Source organism: Gorilla gorilla, chromosome 5 (genome assembly GCF_029281585.2).
Source record: "Gorilla gorilla gorilla isolate KB3781 chromosome 5, NHGRI_mGorGor1-v2.1_pri, whole genome shotgun sequence".
NCBI lineage: Eukaryota > Metazoa > Chordata > Mammalia > Primates > Hominidae > Gorilla > Gorilla gorilla.
The window spans coordinates 24,140,184-24,162,466 of NC_073229.2; the positions used below are offsets into that span (position 1 = coordinate 24,140,184).

At 39.6% G+C, this 22,283-nt stretch overlaps 2 pseudogenes; one reads left to right on the plus strand and one right to left on the minus strand.

Moving 5' to 3' along the window:
- LOC109027128 (snRNA-activating protein complex subunit 5-like) overlaps positions 1-22,283 on the minus strand; it is a 283,079-nt pseudogene that overhangs the window by 178,621 nt on the left and 82,175 nt on the right.
- On the plus strand, positions 16,220-17,150 carry LOC101146162 (calponin-3-like; annotated as a pseudogene).

The window sequence follows — 22,283 nt, forward strand, 5'->3', positions numbered from 1 at the left end:
CTTCTTTCAAAGTTCTAGGCCTTTCACTTGACCTTTCACGACTTATTTTCCAAGAAGCTCCAACTCTTGGCTTCCAAAAGTGGCCTCTGTGGGGGGTGGTGTAGTGTTTGGCCTTGTGCCAAGTTTCCAGAGTCTGCTCACATTATCCTGTACCTACCCAATGCCTGGTCCCCAAATGGCTCCTTACTCCTTCGGCTCTTCCCTCAGGTCAGCACGAATTGCCCACTTCTCTGTGGAATTCTCACCACAAGTAGATCCTCCTCTTTCCATCATTCACTGCTTCTTCCTCTGCATTGCCCTCAAATTTCCTTTTTTAAATTTAACAAATATGTATGGAACAGGATCTATGCCAGAGATTGGGGATTATTTTTCCACTGTGTCATACCCTTGCAAGCCTGGTGTTGGGTGCATTCATCCAGCAAGCCTGTATTGAGGATGGATGTGTGTTGAGCACAAAGTACCTAATGGGAACATCATGGCTGTAGCTCCCACCCTACCTCCTATCCAGGGAAGGAGGCAGCAAACATAAAAACACCACCACTCAATAAAAAGATTGCAAGTTTTAAAAGTGCTGTAAAAAAACAAACACAAGAACTGAGGTAGAAAGTTATCAGGTAGGAGGGACACCAAAACTGGACACAGTGGTCAGGGTAGGCTTCTGTGAAAAGATGACCCAGAAGCTGAGACCCAAATGCTGAGGAGGAGTCAGGCAGAGAGAGTGAGGTAAATGGCTTCCAGGCAGAGGCAACAGCACATGCCAGGGACCGGGGGTAGGGAAGACTTTGCCACGGAAGAAACTACAAGAAGACCAATCTGGTCGGACATTAACAAGAGGAAGTAAGTGGCCCAAGAAAACATTAGAGAGATTGGGAGGAGATATATTATGCAAAATCTTGTAGATTGGGAAGAGATATGTTATTCGAAATCAGTAAAGATTTTGAGTTTATTTCACTAATGAAATTTATACTTAGTCCCAAGGGGTCCGGGAGCGTTCTTGAAAATGAGCCTTTGGAACAAGATCATGTCCTTTGTAGGGACATGGATGAAGTTGGAAGCCATTATCCCCAGCAAACTAATTCAAGAACAGAAAACCAAACACCGCATGTTCTCACTTACAAGTAGGAGGTGAATGATGAGAACACATGGACACATGGTGGGGAACAACACACACTGGGGTCTGTTGGAGGGAGAAAGTGGGGGAGGGAGAGCATCAGGAAGAATAGCTAATGGATGCTGGGCTTAATACCTAGGTCATGGGATGCTCTGTGCAGCAAACCACCATGGCACATGTACCTATGTAACAAACCTGCACATCCTGCACATATACCTCTGAACTCAAAATGAAAGTTGAAGATAAAAAAAAAAGAAAAAAGAAAACAGGCCTTTGGCATGCCAGAGTTCCCAATGTCATGCCTTCGTGCGTTCACCACATATTTTAGAGAGCAACTCTGTGCTGGACACACAGTCATCTCATTAGTTTCCTGTAACAACCCCTTCCTACACACACAAATCCACATCCACATATATCAACACTTGGATGTGATTTTTGTCTCTCTGCAATTCTGAAATAGTATCAGACCACCCAACAGTTCACAACTAGAGTTTTGCTGTTGTTGTTTGTTTGTTTTTGTTTTTGTTTTGAGACGGAGTTTTGCTTTTGTCGCCCAGGCTGGAGTGCAATGGCACAATCTTGGCTCACTGCAACCTCCGTCTCCCAGGTTCAAGCAATTCTCCTGCCTTAGCCTCCTGAGTAGCTGGGACTACAGGCACCCCCCACCACACCCAGCTAATTTTTTGTATTTTTAGTAGAGATGGGGTTTCACTATGTTGGCCAGGCTGGTCTTGAACTCCGACCTCAGGTGATCCACCTGCCTCGGCCTCCTAAAGTGCTGGGATTACAGGCGTGAGCCACCGCACCTGGCCAACTAGATTTTTTCAGTTAGCAATATATGACGGACATCCCTACATGTTGGCAGACACATTCTCAGGGTAACTTTCTTCCTCCTCCTTGCTCAGCCTCGCCTATATGCACAGCTCACCCAAACATGGCCTCCCTCCTCAGCCTCTCCCTCCCCCAAATATACACTGCAGAAAACCTTGACACGAGATGGCAAGTGTACCTTGGAAAAGGCATACTGGAGACTTGTTCTCTAAACTTCCTTTTCTCAAATGGTACAAGCTCACAGCCCAGGAGACCAGTAGTCTCTGGTGAGGTCATGCTGGGCTTACATTTCATACTTTCAACAAAGTAATTTCCTTCATGCTATAAAATATTATGGAGTGGTGGGAGCAGGGGGAGATTCTGGAAGCATGAGGATTTGCATCTGCATACTCAGTGAATCCTCTGTGGAGGCAGTTGAATGTGGCATGAGGAGCTCAGGTTTCGGAGCAAGCCACAACTGGGTTAAAATTCTGGTTTCCCTGCTAATTAGTCTGAGGGAGGTAACTGGATCTCACCATGCTTCCTCATCTACAAAAAGGAAATATTAACACACAATGGAATATTATTCAGCCTTAAAAATGAAGGAAATTCTAACACATACTACAACATGGTTAAACCTTGAGGACATTAAGCTAAGTGTAATAAGCCAGCCACAAAAATACAAATACTCTATGAATCCTCCAGCAGCCAAATTCATACATAGTAGGATGATGATTGTCAGGGGCTGGCAGAGGGGGAAATGAAAAATTGCTGTTCAATGCATATAGATTTTTGTTTTGCAAGATGAAAAAGGTCAGGAGATCCACTGCAAAACAAAGATTGGTAAATTTTATGTTGCATGTTTTTATCGCAATTTTTTAATGAAAAAAAGGTGAGAGATAGTAATACCTGTCTCATAGGGTTGGTAGAAGAAAAAGAAAATAATATAAATTATATATATATAATTTATATTATATATATATAATTTATATATATAATTTATATATATAATTTATATATATAATTTATATATATAATTTATATTATATATAAATTATATATTTATATGTAATTTATATTATAAATTATTATATTTATATTATACAAATATAATTTATATAATATAAACATAATATAAATATTATAATTTATATAATATAAACATAATATAAATATTATAATTTATATTATATATAAACATAATATATATTTAATTTATATTATATATAAATATAATATATATTTAATTTATATTATATATAAATATAATATATATTTAATTTATATTATATATAAATATAATATATATTTAATTTATATTATATATAAATATAATATATATTATATTTATATTATATATAAATATAATATATATTATAATTTATATTATATATAAATATAATATATATTATAATTTATATTATATATAAATATAATATATATTATATTTATATTATATATAAATATAATATATATTTGCTTCAAGAGAAGCAAGCTCAGCTCTCGGAAATCTGGGACATGAAGGTTGGGGGACAGGCTGACAGGTTTTGGGAGAAAAGTGTGTATGTTTGTGTCTGTGTGTGTTAAAAGAACTGTGTGGGTAAAGAACTCTAACCTAGTGAACCCAAGTCAGCATGGCATGGAGTGGTGAGAGGGAGACAGAGAGAGAGATGAACAGAGAGTCCACTTTCCTCCATGCCACAACACTGGGAAACGGTAGTGCTGGCAGCATTTCTCAATGGCCACCGTGCAGTTCCTCCTTCTCCCCACTGCACTCACACAGACTCACACACACACTCACACAAGCACATATGCACTACAAACTCACACATGCAAATACGCATACACTCTCTCACACACACGAACATATGCACCACAAACACACATGCAAACGCACATGCTCTTTCTCTCACACACACACACACTCACACACGAGCAGTCACAGACACACACACACTTATCTCTCAGCTGTCTCCTCAGCCTCTCTGCCCGAGTCTCCTTTTAGCACAGGCAACAACAGGAAGAACAAGTCGTGTTCGAGGACTTCTGTCTTCAGGAGTCTCCTCAGTCTGCATTCTGGAAGATTCTTCCATATCCTATATTTCCTTACATGAATTCTTATTCCAAAGCATTTCAAGACACTCTTAAAATAATGGCTTTTAACTTTCAGAATCCTAAAATCTAGATACAGTGAAGCAGTTGAATCTGAGCTGTGTACAACATAATAATGTTTTATAATCATGCCTTATTTGACTATAATAAGTCTTTTACACTTTATAAGTTGTTTTCAATACATTAACACATTTAATTCTTAAAAGAAGGAGGTATTATTATCCCCCTTTTGTAAAGAGGAAAGACAGTTTCAAAGAGTTTAAGTGAGGTGTGTTCAAAGTCACCAAACTAGCAGGGATCAGAGGTGAGTCTCTGAAAGAGCCATCTGTTGGCTTCAAGATTTTTCTGCTCTTTTTACCTCATCACTGGGTAAGAGAGGGTAGGTCAGATAAGAGCTATCTAAGGACTCAGGAAACCGTGGGCACGCTGCCTGGATCGGGCACAGAATCAGAGCTGATCTAGAAAAGAGAACACGCACTTCCCTGAAGGCATGGAGAACAGGAGGAATTCAGAAAATAGGACATGAACTTTTTCAGAGCCTCACACTGAAAGCAGACTTCTTGCAGCCAATAAACAGAAAATGTGTCACTACTAAGTGCTTGCTTCTGAGGGAAGGCTAGAAGAGCTAACAGAAGGGCCCTGTCTCCAAGTTTAGAAACAAAGGAAGCGTCCCAAAGTCCGCAGCACAAATACCGAAGGCAGGAGACGCCTCGTTTCAAGAGATTAGGGTTTTACAGTCTTAGGCAGGTTGTAAGTAAAAACATGAAAAAACAGACCCTGGTGTGTGATGTTCCCCACCCTGTGTCCAAGCGTTCTCATTGTTCAGTTCCCACCTATGAGTGAGAACATGCAGTGTTTGGTTTTCTGTCCTTGCGATAGTTTGCTCAGAATGATGGTTTCCAGCTTCATCCATGTCCCTACAAAGGACATGAACTCATCCTTTTTATGGCTGCATAGTATTCCATGGTGTATATGTGTCACCTTAGGAGATATACCTAATGTAAGCAACGAGTTAATGGGTGCAGCACACCAACATGGCACATGTATACATATGTAACAAACCTGCACATTGTGCACATGTACCCTAGAACTTAAAGTATGATTTAAAAAAAAAAAATAAGAAAGAAAAAACAGAGCCCCTACACCATACTAGCAAATTGTATAAAGGTTACAGAGAGAATGAGAAACATTACCCTGTTCTAACTCCAAAAACAATAAAATTTAACGCTGATCCCTCAACATCCAGAGAAGAGTCCCTAGGAGAACCCTGCTATTTGGGGCAGTTGTCACTGTGGCTGCCACATGGTGTCACTTGTGAAACAGTATTTGGTCTCGTGCCATCTTACCTCGCTACTGGGATCTCTGGTAAACTGAGTACAGGGTAGACGCCTCCACGGAAACCTGCGCATACCCTCACTGTAGCCATTGAGAAATGCTGCCAGCACCACCATTCCCAGTGTTGCGGCGTGGAGGAAAGTGGACTCTCTGTTCATCTCTCTCTCTGTCTCCCTCTTACCACTCCATGCCATGCTGACTTGGGTTCACTAGGTTAGAGTTCTTTACCCACACAGTTCTTTTAACACACACAGACACAAACATACACATTTTTCTCCCAAAACCTGTCAGCCTGTCCCCCAACCTCCATGTCCCAGATTTCCGAGAGCTGAGCTTGCTTCTCTTGATATCTAGTCCTAACCACTTCTTGCCCCAGGATAAATCACATTTCTCATAGGAATAAATTTTATGCTGTGATAGGTTTCATTCCACTTTAAAAGGCAGGGCGGGGCATGGTGGTTCATACCTGTGATCCCAGCGCTTCAGGAGGCTGAGGCGGGCAGATTGCTTGAGCCCAGAAGTTGGAAAACAGCCTGAGCAACATGGTGAAACCGTATCTCTACAAAAAATACAAAAATGACCCGGGTGTGGTAGTGCAAATTTATAGTCCCAACTAACTCAGGAGGCTGAGGTGGGAAGATCATTTCAACCTAGGAGGTCAAGGCTGCAGTGAGCCATGATCATACCGCTGCATTGCAGCCTGGGCAACAGGGTGAGACCCTGCCTGTCTCTAAATAAATAAATAAATAAATAAATAACAGGCAGATGGACTCCTTACCTCAGAAAGAACTATCAGATAAACTGGAAGGATAGAGTATGGTTTGGGGGTAGAGTCAGTATTGAGAACAAGTTGACGGAATCGAAGAAAGAGGATGCCTTAAAAATAAAAATATCCAGCTTTTCTTCCTTGAACAATGCAACTGAAAACCATATGGTACATGACTATTTCCTGGAATGAGTAAATGGAAAGTTAAACAAAATCTTCAAGTATCCCCAGGTGAGATGCACAATGGGGGGAAAAAAGGCATGTAAAGGTTTAGATTTCGCTTTCTCTCTTTTTTAAAATTTCCAAGACTCACACCTTCTGCAAGTTTGAATGTATTAACCTAAATCTCACAAGAACATGCTCCAAGAACATCCTGTCCCATAAAACCATAGGAAAGAGGGGCATCTTAGGCTGGGCTCTCCAGAAGCAGATCCTGAGAGGAGGATTCCTGTGCAAATGACTTTTTGAACATGCTCTTAGAGGAAGCCAGTAAGAGCGGGGAGCAGAGCTGGGAAGGGAAGAGGCCAAGCAAGAAGGTGAACTCACTCAGGCAAAGACTTGCAGAGAGTTAGGCTGCAGGGAGCTCAGGAGTGTAAGGCCTGTTCTGCCATGCAAGGGAGCTGAGGCTTTCAGATCCCTGTAGCCATCAGCCACTGGATAAGCTCACCCCAAGCAGATGTAAATTCCCCTGGCACTTCCAGCTCTCAGGTTGTGCATGCCAGGGAGGCTCGAGCACCCTGAGATTGTGGAAGAAGAAAGCCCCCTCAAGCCAACAGGCACACAAGAATGGCACAAAGGAAAGTAGCAATGATTGGGCAATGCACAGACATTATCTGCTATAAGGAGCAAAGAATGAAATCTGAGAGATTCAGTTTTCCCATATACAAAATAAGGTTAACGGTCCAGCACCCATCATCTGTAAAACAGGGAAGGTACTAATGCCTGCTTCATTGGGTGGTTGTGAGGATCGCATTAGACAATTGAGGAAGACATGTCTTCAGCTCTCAGAAATACCAGCGTCTGTAAATACCTACAAGCAAGTAGAACAGCAATTTCAGCTGGGCCTATGGCTCCAGTTATTTTGCCAAAAGAAATGTAGTGACCACACACGTATCCAAAAATCTCTGAGGTCTCTACCATCTCTCAGCAATTTGGAGAATGCAGGAGGAACTTGGACAACTTCTAGGGGGAATTTAAAAAGCACTTTAAAAAGCATGAACCCACCAGTTTGAGCTGTACACAAAGCATTTCTTTCTAAAAATGTCCACCTCGGGTCTGTACAGTGGTTTTTGCCCTGTTCGTCTCTCAGGCACACTTACGAGGAGAGCTTTCAATGCATCCAAACAATTGCTTACAAGCACCAACCTACCGTGAGGTTAGCCCCACACTGAGCTGAGGAGCCATGAGGGAGCTGTTTCTATGGCATTTGAGTAGCACAAAATGTGATTTTTCTCTGGAGAAGACTTTTGAGAATTAGAGGGAATTAGTCATATTTTCCAATGTGGGAATTTTAACAGTTGTGAAATTATGAAGAAGACCTGACTCAACAATTTCAATATTGCAATATGTCACCTAGCTGTCTTGTTACTCAAAATTACATGACTTAAAAGACAGTAAGTTTAAAAAGAACCCAACCAAGGTTTGAAAGAAAAAGGAGATATGCAGACAAAGCAAAGGAAAAATATAAAATTGCTGAACATTTACAGAGCTAAGTTTAACAATTCTGGGCTCATTTAATACAGTTTTTATCTTAAATAGAACATTGAAAGGCATGTTTATCCTCTCAGTGAATTATATGTTAGAAATGCACTCTTTAAACAGTGGGTTTTTTTAAACCTACAATATGGAATCTGAACTGGATTTAACATGTTGCTAAATATTCAAATGGGTCATCCCTTCATACTCCCTTTTCGTAGGTTAAAAAAAGATGAGCAGACGTTCCGGACAAAGATGAGTAAGCCAATTCAAGACCACCTTTGTGCTATACTTTTTCCAGCCTCTTAATTAGGCTACTCCTCATTAACTACCCTAAATGAGCTACAAATAATGATCAGGTCCTGTCCTTTATATATGAAAATTAGTCTATTAGCAAGTGCATGACTAGGGTATTTTCCAGGAGTAGTGAAGGGTTTGAATTTTTTCAAGTACACTCTCTCTGGGCTTTCCTTGTCCTCAAAAGCATACCTTTGCAGGACAGCTAGCCAGGGTGAGAAGGAAAGTAAAAGACTCTAAAACAGACCATTCTAATGAGCTTGGTCTCATCAACATTGGGTGATAATTAGGTAACCTATCCAGAACAAATGAAACACTGGGCAAATTTGAAGAGATACAGATAGCTCCATGGAATGTTAAATACAAAGCTAGAAGTGGCATTAGCCCTTGACTAACTAAATGAATCACTGAATAGAACAAGCACTAGTGCTTATAATCAAGAACCTTAAGGAAAAAAGGGTGGGTGTTATGGTAAAAGAATGATTGCTACCTACAACTCACCAAATTCCCACATACACACATTTCCTGACATATATTTTCTCCTATTGTAATAATACCAATTGAATATGTTAAGAGACCCCAGGCTTATTGTAAACAGTTAAGAAAGAGTATCTAAATCATCCCAAAGAAGTTTATTCCAATTCGTTAACTTCAAAAACTTATCACTCTTTATGCACTTTCAACAAAATAGTTGTCCTCAAATCGATCTATAAATTAAATGCAATTCCAATCAAAATTCTGGCAGAGTCTTGTATGAACTTGACAAATTCATTTAGAAAGCTATCTGGAAGAACAAAGCAAGGAAACTTGCTTATCCAGACACTAAGAAACAACAAAGATTAAGTAATTAAAAAGAAAAAAAATATGGTCTTGGCATTGCCTAAGACAGAGATCAATGGAACAGAACAGGAAGCCCAGAAACAAACCCAAGTAAATGTGTGAATTTGTTCTGTAGCAGAGATGGCATTATAAATGAGTGAGGAAAGGATGAAACCTTCTAGTAGCTGATGTTAGGAAAACTTCACAACATAAAGACAAATATCTACCTCATGGCATACAAAAATTCAATTCTAAATTGATTAAAAACCCAGATATGAAAATTGAAACTATGAAATAAGTATAAAAATATTTTTTAATGTTGTGACATTAGGACGTACGGAAAGAGTTTTCAAATAACGCTCCAAAAACGCAAGGTGAAAAAAAAAATTGACTACAACAAAATTGAAGATTTCTATTCAATGTAGAATATCACAAACAGGGTTAACATATAGGTGATAGAATACGAGAAGAGAATGCAATATCTAAAATAAATTGGAGGTTAATATTAATGTTACACAAGGAATTCCTACAAATTAACAAAAACATATAGAAAGCTCAATTTTAAAATGTCCAATGTATAATAGGTAATTCACAGAAGGAGGAACTCAAATAGTTAATAAATACATGAAGAAATCCTCAACTTCATCCAACAATAATTGTTGATATGTAAATTAAAACAACTTTATGACCATTTGGTTGACAAAAATGTGAACATTGGTAAATACCAAATGTTAGTGATGATGTTGGCATACAAAAACTTCTTGCACTGCTGGTGTGAGAGAACACTGGTTATGATATATGAGATTATTGTTCAAATATATTCACTACTTCTCTGCCACTTCCATCAGAGGAGTACATCTCCTCTCGTGATTGGGCTTGGCCATGTGACTCAATGTGGTCTCATGGTAGACACCCCTGTGCACTTCTCTGCTGCTGGACTTAAAACCTGGCCATGTGACTTGTTTTGGGCAATACTATGTTAAGAGAAGTGACTTGAGCAGAGGCTCAAAATGTGGTTGCTTGGTTAGGCTTTATCCCTTGTGTTTCTGCCATTGCCATGAGAAGAATATGCCCTAGCAAAGTCCACCAGTCCAAGGAGGAAGAGAGATGTAGGGAGCAAACCTGAACCAACCTAAACCTGACCCAGAGCTAAGCCTACCTAAACATCCAGCTGACCCCTGACCCAGAGCCAAGCCTGCCTAAACACCCAACTGACCCACGGATGTATCACTGATAAGAAATTGCTGTGTTTTAAGTCATTTAGTTCTGTGTAAGTTTATTTCACAGTGTTCTTTTGACAACGACTGACTGATACACTAACATAGCTTTCAGTCAGTATTTAATGGCTATAAATAGTATATACATTATGTAATAGAAACTTCTAAACAGGCTTCTCTGATTTTTCCTTGTTAGTAAAGGGTGCCTCCCACTATGGAGTCCTTTAATTCCACACACTTGCTTCCACAGTCTCTTTTATAATATATATAAAATGCTAGTCAATGGGACCAAAGAAAACATCCACTAATGGACTTCTGGCAAAAGCTTTCCTCTGTAATAAAAAGAGATGCATGGGAAGCTATAACCCTCTTCTTCTACACTGGCTGTGATCATGCCTGTGTGTGATGTCCAGAGCTGCTACAATCATCTTGTGGCCAGTGGGAAAAATAACACTGACTTACAGAGGACAGTAGAGCAGAAAGATGAAATTGACCCGAGTCTTTGGTTACACCACTGAGCTGCTAATGCTTCCTCTGGAACGCTTGTTGTTACATGAGACAATTTAGGTTCTTACTATTTAAGCCAATTTAAGTAGAAATGCTAACAGCATTCATAATTATCCATGAATCTCAACTCATTTTCCCGTTAATCTCAACTCCTAGATATGAACAGGCACATCCGTAAGAGGACAGATGTGACTGTGCTCATTACAATATTGTTTTCTGACAGCAAGTACCTGGAGGTTACCTAAGTGTCCGCCACTTGGAACATGGATGATTAAAATGCCAATGATGAAATGTTAGGCAATAATCAAAAGTAGTAAGCTATATCTAGATAAGAAATTTGAATAAATCTCAAAAACATGGAGTGAAGTAATAAAAGTTAAAACATAGAATAAAATATAAAACACAGTTCCATTTACTTAAAGAATGTGAACACAAGACAACATTACAAATTTTCCAACCATTCATATATATTTAAGGAAAAGTATTAAAAACATTACAGCATGTGCTTAAGTAGGATACAAGAACATTGGCAGGATTGGGGCATGAAAAAGAAAAACAATTAATTAAAAATCTGAGTACTTATACCAGTTGTTGCTACATAATGAATTATCCTAAAAAGTAGTCGCATTTTGGCAGAATTGGGGTCTCTCTTCGTTGCCTAGGCAGATCTTGAACTCCTGGCTTCAAGTGTTCCTGCCACCTTGACCTCCCAAAGTGCTAAATTACAGGCATGTGCCACCACACCTGGCCTGTAGTAGCTTTACAACAATAAATGTTTATTATCTCAAAGTTTGTATGGGTTAGGAATCCAAGCATGGCTTAGCTAGATGCTTCTGACTCATGGTCTCTCAGATGACTCCAGTCAAGGGTTGGGCTGCAGTCTCATCTGAAAGTTCAGATGACAGTCTGAGGATCCATTGTTAAGCTCACCAACATGGTTATTAGCCACAGGATTTAGTTCCTTGTGGGCTGTTGGACTAAGGGCCTGAGTTCTTCATGGCCGTTGGTTCCTTGCCATATGAGTCTCTTTATAGGGCAGCCCACAGCACAGTAGCTTGACTCCTCAGAGCAAGTGACAGAGCAGGAGATAGTATGTACAAGTTGGAAGCCACGGTCTCATGTTTGCTGTATTCAATTTATTAGAAGCAAGTCACTAGGTCCAGCCCACACTTAAGGGAAGAGTATTACATGGGGGAATGAGAACCAGGAAGTGGGGATCACTGGGGGCCACCTTAGAAGCTCCCTACCTCAGTGCCATGACCAGTGATGATCACTTATCATGAACTGAGGAGCCTAATCACTTCAACTTGGTGTTCCCATGCTCCAAAAAATGAAAGGCAAACCAGATGGCAAAAAGAACCAATGTGGCTTTGACTTTTATATATCTGCATATCAAGTTCTAGATAATTGACATTAAATAGTTCTTGACAGACTGAGGAGTTATTTGGGACAACATGCTGACTTTAGGTATGTAACTATTAAGAAACACAGGGGAAAAAAATCACAGTTTTTTAGGTAAGATTAAATATCAAGAAGCAGAAAGAAGAAAGTGAATATTAGTATTGTTTCTATGAAAACAGCAGCAAATCCAGATTTAATGTAAAAAATACTGTTCTATATGATAAAACTTTTTGATGTAGATTTGGATAACTCTATAATCGGAGAAAGCTTTTAAGATTCCCTTATTTAACAGGTGGAGAATCAGAGGTTCACATGGCCAGTGACTTACCTTGGGTCATTATAGGTACCTACCCTGGGTCAAGCCACTCTTTTACCAAGCAGAATTGCTTGTCAGAGTGAAAATGTGATATTTGCAGCCTCCAAGTAGAATCTAGTCTGATTCTAAATGGGCTAGACTTGGCAAAATCTTTCTTCCTTTCCCAGGAAATTTACATCAAAGAGTTAATTGCATTAAATTGCTCTGTATTTAACTTCCGTGTCTGCTAACAAGCAAAATATCAATAACAGTCTCCATTTTCTGTGTAAACCGGAGAAGGACTTCTTTTATTTTGTTTCAGTACTATTTTTCTAAAGCTTTCTTTTTATGCTCCTCATCACAGTGTAAGTCCATGAAAAATTAACGCCCCTGTTCAGCAGGGAGGCTAGCTCCTCTTAAAAGAATGCTCTGGAAAACCCAACAGCAGGACATGCATCTCCAAGCAGATATGTCATAGAAAGGTACAGTGTGTTCCAGAAGCTTCTCCCAAGAGAGTGGGGGTCTCAAGGGCTGTGGCAATTACATTAGACTCATTTTATGTTTCCTCTGCTATCCCTTACTTATTTCATATAATAGCACATTTTGAATCTATGAGTTTGCAAAATCCAGGTAAGCCACTATAAAGGTGTAGAAACCACTCTACTTTCTTGAACTCCATGGGCAATTAGGGAAAGCTGATGTGTCAAATTCAGAATTCCACCAACAAAATGGCATTTGCAATTGCTGAATGCAACAATTGTGTTCTATGAGTAAGATATTTTGTGTATAACAAAAAGTTTAAAACATCAGTGTATATTAGAAAAATATGCAGTGAAACATGGGAGTAAATGTACTTGCAATGCAAAAGTTAATCAGTGTCATGAAAATTTTAGCCAGAGAACTTGGTTGGTGTAGTATTTAATGAAAAGTAAATCTGTGTCTTCTCCTAAAGTTAAAAGTATAATTCTTTTTAGTTCCTGCATCAGTTTATTTTTATACACAGTTATAAATCCCCATTTGGATTAAGGTTTTTTACCTGTAAAACTGATAAGGGCTTTCAAATTATGTCACATTATTAAAGAATCACTCTGAGTATAGTAGGTAAGAGTAACCCAACCACACTTCACTTAGTGAGTTTGATTCTCTGGTTGATTAAGATCACAATTCTCCATTTCTGTGCCTATTCCTCTTTTTCCCCCATCCTAGAGATATTTTGATTTAGCTCACTTCAGATTCATACCTGTTAGGCATTATCTCATAAAATCACAAAACCACCAGGCGAATCAACAGCTTCAACACTAGAGGTAGACACGGGTTGACCACCAATGGGGAACCCCATCCAATTGAATTTACTCGCCGACGCCTTTACATCATCTCACCCCTCCATACCAGACCCCACTGGATTCAGCAAGAGCTATCTGTCTCTCCATTTGTGCTCCATTTCTGCTTCAAGGCCAGACAGCTCTTAGAATCTTAGTCCTCAGCATCAAATTAGATGCCTCATTTAGTAAAAAGCTTTCACTCTGCTCACAATTCCTACCTTCACACCAGCCCCCTCTATGTCTAATATTCTGTATATCTCATTACCCAGCTCCAACAATAACACTCGAATTTAGCCTCATCAAAGGTCATACTAGCTTCCGTACCTTAGAATGAATGGAATAAAACATATGGAATGCATGAGTCACATATAATGTGGTTCACACATAAATGTGCAATATTTATTGTCTCTCAAAATATTTCACAAGTCCACCACCTTCATCCTTGAGTTTTGCAGGTAAATAAAATGAATGAGCAGAGGACATTAATTACCATGGGGTGTATGCATTTTTAAAGGCTTTAAAACAACAGTGGTATTAATATCTCCTTGATGCACCAGAAGAGCAATCAGAGGAACACTAAAAAGTCTCCCATTCTCTTTTTTCAAGGTTGTTCATTAGCTGAGCTAAATCTCTCAGAATCAGAGCCAGCCACCTTCGTTCCTCTTATATATGTCTCAATCATTTTACATAGAAAGAATCCATTCCATTAACCATCAACTTTACAGGAAGCAAAGCATAAGATGGCTGCTAACATAGCTAATATAACCCAGTGCTACTCTAATGGAAGTAGAGAATCCAGAGCCCAAATGGCACTAGTTCCACCGTGTGGTCTTAGAACAGCATTAAATAGTTAAAGGAGAAAAAGCCATTTAAAACACAATTTTTAAAAACAGTCCTTTAGTCAAAACTACTCTGGCCTAAATTCACCCTAAATCACTGCAAGATTCAATAGAAACTCAAAGGAAACTGCACACTAATGGATTCTCCAAAGAAAAACACATTATAATTGAACCATCCTATTCCTTGGCACACGTAACAGCTGGTCTGACCACACATGTTCGATTCTGGAGCCATATTTTAAGAGGGACAATGACAAACTAGAACACATTCAGAATAGGGCAACCTATTCTGAAAACTATTTCCTATGATGAATGGTTGAGAGGACTGGTGATCTATATTCACCAGTGAGAGAAATGAGAGAGCTGCCTGCAATGATGGGAGTAGCTAGCTCGCTGGACTAGAATTACACAAGAATGGCTTGAACCATTAATCAAGTAAAGAGCCCTAATCAAATAAATGCAAATTAAAACAACAGTGAAATACTATTTCCACATCCCCACATTCAGCAAATTGGGACACACACACACATATAATTATTTTGTCCAGTGGAAATGCCTACAGTTTTACTGCTAGGAAGAGTGGGAAAAGCTTTTCTGTTAGTCTGGAAATAAAATTCAAAAGTCTTAAAATTGTACATACCTTTTTACCAAATGTTTTCATAGCTAAGAATTTATCTTAAGAAAATAACTGGATATGTTTTCAAAGAGTTTTGGAAACAAATGTTCATCAAAACATTATGCTTACCAAAAAATAAAATAAAATAGAAAGAAAGAAAAAAACAAAACGGGGAACACCTAAACATCCAATAAAAATCTCTGGATTTTCTCCACGAATAATTGTATAGTGCTTACAACGTGCTAGTCACTGCCAGATATGTTCCTCCTAATTCTCAGAATCCCTGCAACAGCCCTATGTGGGGGACATTATTATCCCCATTTTACAAATAGGGAAACTGAAGTGCAAATGTGTCACGTTGCTCACAGCCTCACAGACAATACACAGTGGGCCTGAAAGTCCAACACAGGCCTCCTGCCCAGACCCTGCGCTAACACCCACATTACATTGGTTAAAAAGTAATGGCGGGTAAACGCGTGGAATACAATTTTCAAAAATTAGGCGAAAGAGAAACGTGGTGAACTCACTGGTATAAGTTAGCAAACTCCACCTTCTCCCTCTTTTAAAGAAAACTGAGACAACATTTGCCCTTCTGTCTTCTGGCACCTCTCCTCTTCTCCAGCTTTCCAAAGACCTCACCCCTAGCCCTTCCAGCCCCTGAGGTGGAATTCTTGCAAACCAGACTGCCCCACGTGAGCAGCTCTGAGCTGGCTTGCAGCCTCTGGCCAGTTTTTGCTCTTCTCTCCACTGCCCTTATTCCACAGATTAACAAATAGAATAGAAGTAACTAGGAAGCATATTTTTATTTTTACATCTCTCGCAAAAAAAAAAAAAGCAGTGTTTTTAGGCAAAATAAAAAGTTGAATTTGTAGGGAACCGCCATGCGGACAGCCAGCAGGATCCGGAGAGGCCCCGGAGCGTCTGCAAACCCCGTGGGACCCAGGCGTCCAGGCACCGCGCCCAGGAGAGCCAGCTCTGAGCATCCCCGGGGGGCCACTCCTTCTGCCGGGAGCCTGAAACCCAAACACGAGAGATCAGGACCCCCGAGTGCAGCCTCTTCCCACCACCCGAACCATCATGGCTGACTTCAACTAGGGCCCTTCCTACGGGCTCTCCGCCAAAGTCAAGATCAAGATTGCTTCCAAATAGGATTATCAAACAAAAGATCTTCACAACTGGATAGCAGAGGTCAGCTGGGCTTAAAAGAGGGCATCCTCCTCTGTGAACTCATCAACAAGCTGTAGGCAGGCCCAATGAAGAAAGTCAATGAGTCCTCATTAAACTGGCCTCAGCGGAGAATATTGGCAACTTTATTAAAGCTATTCAGGCTTATGGTGTGAAGCCACGTGACATATTTGAAGTAAGTGATCTTTTTAGGATGGAAACATGACCCAAGTTCAGGCTACTCTGGTGGCCCTAGTAGGTTGGCAAGCACAAAAGGATACAACCATGGACATCAGGGTTAAATATGCAGAAAAACACGACGTTAGGATGAAGGAAAATTAAAAGCTGCTGAAACTGTAATTGGATTGCAGATGGGAACCAAGGAAGTGCCAGCCAGGCAGGTATGTCAACTTACGGGACTACAGGCATCTTTATGATCCCAACATGCAAACTGACAAACGTTTTGACCAGACCACAATTTGTCTGCAGATGGTCACTAACAAAGCAGACAGCCAGGCAGGGATGTTAGCACCAGGCACCAGAAGGGCCATCTACTATCAGAAGCTAACATTACAGCCAGTAGACCACTTGACAATTTCTCTACAGATGGGTACCAACAAAGTGGCTTCCCAGAAAAGAATGGGTGTGCATGGGCTTGGGGGGCAAGTATATGGTCACAAATACTGTGCTGCTCTGACAGAAACTATCATTCACAACAGAAACAAATGGTTTGAAAATCAGTGATAGTGATTATCACACAGAATACCCAGATGACTAACATGGCGAGTACCAAGGTGACTGCCCTAGAGATTACCAATATGGCAACCAAGGCATTGATCACTAGATTCACAGAAAAGAGCTCAGTATTTAGTCTACTGTTTTCATTCAGTGAGAACCAAGCCATCTTTAAATAATTTTTATCTTGTCTTCCTAAAACACTATTAAGCTTATTGTACCTTAAAAAAAATGACTTATATACATTCCTTTCTCCTGTATCTGCCTCTTCCCTAAATAGTTGCCTTTTCTTGTTGTAATAGTTAAATCCTACAGCATAACCAATAACTAGCATTTGAAATAAAAAGGAATACTGTGAAAGGGGAGAATTCTTGCACAGCCAATTCTTTTATTAAAGATCTACGCATTTTTACAATCTTAAACTAGTATTTTCAAACAATAGGAAACTACTATTTTTGTACAGTTTAGTGTATCTGATTTCTACCTGGAAGACTAAGCTCATCCTTATTTCTAAATATGGTCTTTGCCAACTAAACCTAAGATGCAACATTTTAGAAATTTACATAATCAATGTTGCCACCATATTGTTTAATTTTTAAATAAAGTCATGATTAGTGTGTGTTTATGATTATATATGTACTCGTTCTCTTCCTTAGCTGACAAGATCTTTTCAGAAAGAGTGATGTTTCCAAAGGAGTATGTATGAAGTGGTCTGCAGACATTTAGATCCGGGTGGTGCATTTGCTCTTCCTGATTTCGCCAATGTATCAGTGTGGAGCTGCTCTGTATCCTTCAACTGTATTGACTGCTGAATGTCTCAGCATGAAATTATCACACTACATTTTTTTTTTTTTTGAGATGGAGTTTCGCTCTTGTTGCCTAAACTGGAGTGCAATGGTGCAACCTCCGCCTCCCGGGTTCAAGAGATTCTCCTGCCTCAGCCTCCAGAGTAGCAGGGATTACAGGCGCACTCCAACAAGCCCGGCTAATTTCTTTTTTTTTTTTTTTTTTTTTGAGACAGAGTCTTGCTCTGTCACCCAGGCTAGAGTGCAGTGGCATGATCTCGGCTCACTGCAACCTCCACTTCCCGGGTTCAAGCAACTCTCCTGCCTCAACCTCCGGAATAGCTGGGATTACAGGCATGTGCTACCACGCCCGGCTAATTTTTGTATTTTTAGTAGAGACAGGGTTTCACCATCTTGGCCAGGCTGGTCTCGAACTCCTGACCTCATGATCCAACCCCCTTGGCCTCCCAAAGTGCTGTGATTATAGGCGTGAGCCACCACACCCGGCCATTTTTTGTATTTTTAGTAGAAACGGGGTTTCACCATGTTGACCAGGCTGGTCTGAAACTCCTGACCTCACGATCCACCCACCTCAGCCTCCCAAAGTGATGGGATTACAGATGTAAGCCACCACACCCAGCCCACACTACATTTCTTATACATAAATTTTGTTTGAACATTCAAAAAATAAAATAATTAAAAACAATCATGAGTTTTCAAATTTTTATTTTAGAATAATTAGGGGGAAATTGGACAATAGATCTAATTGCTAAGAGGAAATTTTAAAACTTAGGTTAACCCCCAACACTTTTTCCAATGAATTCTAGTTTTTGTCTTTTTTCCTCTTCATGCTGAATAGTTCCTTGTCATCCTGTGCAGATAAACAAACAAAAAATTCTTGCATAAGAAAAAGATAAATACAATTCTTCCTTCTTCTGCATTAGAAAATATCCTGTTGAACTGGGTGTGGTTGCTCATGCCTATAATCCCAGCACTCTGGGAGGCTGAAGCAGGAGGATCACTTGCCCAGGAGCTGGAGACTAGCCTGGGCAACATGGGGAAAACCCATCTCTACAAAAAATACAAAAAAAAAAAAAAAAAAAAAAAACTAGCCAGGTGTGGTGATGCACACCTGTAGTGCCAGCTGTTCAGGAGGCTGAAGTAGGAGGATTGCTTGAGTCCAGAATGTGGAGGCTGCAGTGAGCCATGATCACGCCACTGCAGTCCAGCCTTGGTGACAGGGTGAGACCCTCCAAGAAAGAAAGAGAGACAGAAAGAGGGGAAGAGGAGAAGGGGAGAAAAGGGGAAGGGGGGGAAGGGGGGGAGGAAGGAAGGAGAAAGAAAGAAAGAAAAGGAAAGAAAGAGAAAGAAAGAAAGAAAGAGAAAGAAGAAAGAAAGAAAGAAATCTCGTTTTAGCATGTGACTCACTTGTGAATACAAGCTTGTTTTAAACTCATGTTCTGTTTCTCCACAAATTCCTATTAAAAGCTAGATTAAAATATAAATGACTAGATAAAAATGGTTTTAAGAGTCTCTTTATATAAATACCAATCAGAAGTAGAAAAATACATAGATGGAATTGCTTCAAATAATGCAAAGAAGTCTGTCATAGCAACATAAGTATTATATGAAGAACTGGTGGAATACTCAGAATTGTTCAGAATCTACAAGTTTTGTGCATACAGAGCCAATGAGAGCCAGTGAGAGCTGAGGGTCACCCTGATCTTTTAACTTCCTTGGATTAAATGCCAGGACCAAGATTTGCGGACAGTCTGGCACCCTGCCAATCAATGATGGACGGGGCTTCCCAGAGGAGCCTCACATTCTTATGGTTACCCCTGACTGCAGGCCTGTATTTCTACTGAATTGGATGTCAATGTGGATCCTAGCATAGTCCTCTACAGGCTGCTTCTGTTCTGTACCAAATCAATCCAGATATGGAAGTGGCTTTTCTTCCCAAACAAACAAAATTCAGAAAACAAGCAATAAGTAAAGCCCATGTTCACACCAATACTCCACTTGGCAGACTTTATACAGGAGGTGGGAGAAGATCAAAGAAATTTACATCATAGCAATGCAAACAACAGATGAGGATAGTATAACCTGGTTCCAAAACCACTTTGGCTCGCCTCCCTGCCATGGGATTGCTGGTCACACCAACCCTAGTGAAGCTTCTGCCCCCTCAGCATCTTGCTAAGTTCCCTCTCTTTTCCTCTCTCTCCTCTCAATTCCTAAATCCTGCTGACTGCAAGTGCAGAACATTTAGCTCTTCTATTTCCTTTTCTCCTGCTAACCACATGTGATTTGCTATTTTTTTAAACAAAGCCAGTTCCTCGAAACGGAAATGCTAATGTTGCTACAAAGAATGTTTTTTATAATGCATCTTCCGTTGTAATCATAGAATCTTAGAAGGCATTTGGTCCAACACCCTTGAGAAATCTGTAAGAAAAAGGGATTAATGACTTACTCAAGATCTCATAACTTAGAAGCAGCAGAGCAAGCACAAAAACCCTATTCTCCCAACTCTGTCTGATGTGTTTTCTATTACTAAATGCAAATGCTAAGACGGTTTAATATTCATTAATAAGAATCACTAGACAAAGTGTTAATTTTGTTTGTTTATTACATTGTAAGAAAGTAACAAATCTAATACAAGTAGTCCCAAAAACTTTGAATCATCAAATATTTTTTGAGCACATAAATATTCCAGGTTGAGTAAATGCTTTTGTTTGACACATAGATCCTTTGTGGCATGGTCCCAAATTACCTAATTTATGTCTATAAATACCATCTATATACTGATGACTCTCCAAATTTATGTATCTCCACTCCTGACCTCAGCTCTGTACTCATGTATCTAAATGCCTTCTTTACCAAGCTGACTGGTTGGCTAAAAGGCAAGACACAATTCCTGGATCCTTTCTCCGCGGCCCCTTAAATAGTTCCTTCCTTGGATTCTCCATTTCAGTAAATAGCATCACAGCTGCCTAGTTGCTCAGGCCAAAAATCTTCTGACTTATCTTTGATTTAGCTCATTCAGTTAAAATCTATGCCTACTCTACGAGTTCCTCTCACAAAATAGATACTGATTCCATTCCGTCTGTCTCAACCATAACCACCTTATCCAAGCTCCATGAGCTCATGACTAGGCTGCTGTAAGAGACTTCTCGCTAGCTACTTTCAGTCGTCCAAATTCCTGCCTTCTACAGTCTATTATTCACAAAGCCAAAGTGGTTCTTGTTCTTAAAAGTGTAAAATACATAATACTCTTGCTCAAAACCCTCCACTGCCTTTCCAAGCATGACCACCAAGTCCCTTTCTTGAGCCTACAGGGCTGTGCATGACCTGGCCCTGTTTCTCTGTGATTAAATTTATCATCCTCTTGTTATGGCTTTTATTTCATACCTTGTTTAAGAAATCCTTTCTATTGCAAGAACCTAAGGACATTCTCCTAATTTTTTTGTAAAGGTCTGTAATCCGTGTGGAATTGATTATGGTGTATGGTGTGATGAAGGAATCCAGTTTCCTTTTTTCCTCATAAATAGCCAATTACCTCCACATTACTTATTGGACAGCCCATTCTTTCTTCACTGGGCAAATCATATTTCTATGAATGGGGTCTGTTTCTGGTTCTCGGTTCTGTTCCATTGGTGTATATTTCTGTAGATCTGAGCCAATACTGGATTATAATAATTATTAGAGCTTTATACTAAACCTTGATTTCTGATAAGGCAGGATCCCCACTTGCACCTTTTCTTCTGCAGGAATTTCTCAGTTATTGTTGGATATTTGCTTTTCTGCATACATTTTAGAATTAGCATTGCTTATAAATCTGCACTTATTCCTATCGTAGCTTGCATTGAATTTACAAATTACACTGGTAGTAATGGTAATTATGAATAGATGTTGAACATTATCGAGTGCTTTGTGTGCATCTGTTGACATCGTCTTAATGCTTTTCTCCTCTAATGTGGTGACTGACAAATTCAATAAAATAATTTTCTATTGTTAAGCTAATTTTTATCCCAATATAACCCAATGTGACCATGTTTTTCATACATTGCTGGATTTAATTTACCAATATTTAAGATATTGTGACAATGTTCATAAGTAAGTTCATATTATTTTTGTCTTGTTTTGGAATCAAGATGATAGTAGCCTTAGAAAATAAACTCCCTCTTTTTCTAACTCTCAGGAAGATCTTCTGTAGTATAATTATCTCTTCCTTGAAAGATTGGTAAAACTCACCTATCAAGGATCTGGGCCTGGGTTTCTTTTCTTTTGACAGGGTCTCACTTTGTCACCCAGGCTGGAGTGCAGTGGTGTGATTATAATTGAATGAGCAACCTTGATCACCTGGGCTCAAATGATCCCTCCAGCCTCAGCCTCCCAAGTAGCTGGAACCACAGGCACGTGCCACCACACCCAACTAATTTTTGTGTTTTTTGTAGAGATGG